We start from the raw sequence: 2,416 nt of genomic DNA, 5'->3' as shown, positions 1-2,416 counted from the left end.
GAGGTGCGCGGGAGCCTGCCGGCCTCTCTCTGCCCGTGTCCGTCTGTGAAATCGTGGCCGGGGCTCCCCGCGATGGCCCTCCTGAAATCTTCGGATGGCACCCTCCCCGCGGAAGCCCGGGGACAGGGACGGCGAAGGAGACTCGTTTGGACCCCGAGACAAAGCGAGGCCCTGCGAGCCTGCTTTGAGCGTAACATGTAGCCGGGTATTGCCACCAGAGAACGGCTGGCCCAGGCCATCGGCATTCCAGAGCCCATGGTCCATATTTGGTTTCAGAATGAGAGGTCACGCCAGCTGAGGCAGCACCGGTGGGAATCTTGGCCCTGGCCCGGGAGACGCTGCCCGCAAGAAGGCAGGCAAAAGCGGACCGCCGTCACCGGATCCCCGACTGCCCTGCTCCTCCGAGGCTTTGAGTAGAATTGCTTTCCAGGCATCACTGCCAGGGAAGAGCTGGCCAGAGAGACGGGCCTCCCGGAGTCCAGGATTCAGATCTGGTTTCAGAATTGAAGGGTCAGGCACCCGGGAGAGGCTGGCAGAGCGAAAACGCAGGCAGACGGCCTGTGCAACGCGGCCCATGGCAGTTGTCACCCTGCTCCCTCGTGGGTCGCCTTTGCCCACACCGGCACGTGGGGAAAGGGGCTTCATGCACCGCATGTGCCCTGTGAAGCTGGGGCTCTCCCACAGGTGGCTTTTGTGAGCCAGGGAGTGAGGGCCGTCCCTGTACTCCAGGACAGCCAGGCCGCGCCGGCAGAGGGGATCTCTCAACCTGCCCCGGCACACGGGGATTTTGCATACGCTGCCCTGGATCCACCGGAAGGGGCGCTCTCCCATCTTCAGGCTCCTCCGTGGTCTCCGCAACCGTGCAAAAGCCGGGACGACCGGGACCCGCAGTGCGACGGCCTGCCGGGCCCTTGCGTGGTGGGACAGCCTAGGCCCGTTCAAGCGGGGCCACAGGGCCAAGGTGTGCTTGCACCACCTGCATCCCAGGGGAGTCCGTGGTGGTGCTGGGGCAGGGGTCCCCAGGTCGCCGGGGCGGCATGGGTACCCCAAGCCGGGGCAGCTCCACCTCGCCAGCCCGCGCTCCCAGTGTTCTCCTCGTGGCAGGGGCACATGCAAGGAACGCCGGCGCCCTCCCAGGCGCTCCAGGAGCTGGGGCGGCCTTCTGCACTCCCCTCTGGCCTGCTGCTGGATGAGCTCCTGGCGAGCCCGGTGTTTCTGCAGCAGGCGCAACCTTTCCTAGAAGTGGAAGCCCCGGGGGAGCTGGAGGCCTTGGAAGAGGCCACCTCACTGGAAGCACCCCTCAGTGAGCAAGAATACTGGGCTCTGCTGGAGGAGATTTAGGTCGCGAGGTTGGGAAGGGGTCGGGTCGGGGCAGGGCGTTGGCCTCTGTTTCGCAGGGAACACCTGGCTCGCTATGCAGGGGCGTGTCTTCCCCCCGACCCCTCCACCGGGCCGACCTGCGTGGGATTCCTGCCTTCTAGGAATAGGCCCAGTGGGAGACCCCACACAGCGGAGAACTGCCATTATTTCCTGTGCATCCCGAGGATCCCTGAGCCGGCCCAATTACCAGCAGGTGGGCCACCTACTGCGCAAGAGCGAGTTTGCGGGCAGCCACCTGGGCTGTGGTAGCAGCCCCGGCAGAGCTCTTATGCCTTTCCACCACCCCACCCCCGCCCGACCAGCCCCACCCCACCCCCACCCCCCAGCCCCGGAAAATGCATCCTCCCCTGGGCTGGGTGGAGACACCCATCCCGCAAAACAATCGGCCCGCGCAGCGTCCAGACCTGATACCCCTCTGGTGGCTGGCCTCCTCTGCACATCCGTGCCACCATCGCCCGCCCACCGGTGCCCCTGCAGCCTCCCAGCTGCCACCATGGAGCACCTGGTGGCGGAATGCAGAGCTCTAGCACTCTTTGCCGGCCTCCTGGCTAGAACAGCGCTCATTGCACACTCTGGCTGACGTGGAAGGGAGACCGCTGGCCTCTCTGTGCCCTTGTCCTTCTGTGAAATTCCGGCTGAGGCTCACCCAACAGCTTCCGACGCTTTTTAGTCAAAGCCTGTAGAATAGTTACATCTCCTGGATGATCAGTTCAGAATTATGTCACAATGCTCCCTCCCTGCGGAGCCTAGAGAAGATTTGCATCATTTGGGTGATCAGTGCAGAGATATATCACAATGTCCCCTGTACAAAAAGCCTGGAAATGATTTATATCACCTCGGTGATCAGTGCATAGGTATGTCAGAAACACTCACTAGGCTGAATCTAGACAAGGGTTACATCACTTAGGTGATCAGTGTAGAGATATGTGAAAATTACCGTGTAGACAGAGCCTACTCAAGTGTTCCATTACCTAGTGATCAGTGCAGGGATAAGTCGTAAAGACTCCTGTAGGCAGAGTGTAGACAAGTGTTTCCT

At 62.1% G+C, this 2,416-nt stretch overlaps 1 pseudogene; it reads left to right on the top strand.

Annotated features, from left to right (window-relative positions):
• LOC107972824 (double homeobox protein 4-like protein 4) lies at positions 1–1,341 on the top strand (annotated as a pseudogene).
• Positions 1,342–2,416: the final 1,075 nt, after the last annotated feature.

Source organism: Pan troglodytes, chromosome 16, assembly GCF_028858775.2.
Source record: "Pan troglodytes isolate AG18354 chromosome 16, NHGRI_mPanTro3-v2.0_pri, whole genome shotgun sequence".
Taxonomy (NCBI): Eukaryota; Metazoa; Chordata; class Mammalia; order Primates; family Hominidae; genus Pan; species Pan troglodytes.
Note: the sequence above shows the minus strand (reverse complement) of the source record. Positions and strands in the feature narration are given on the sequence as shown.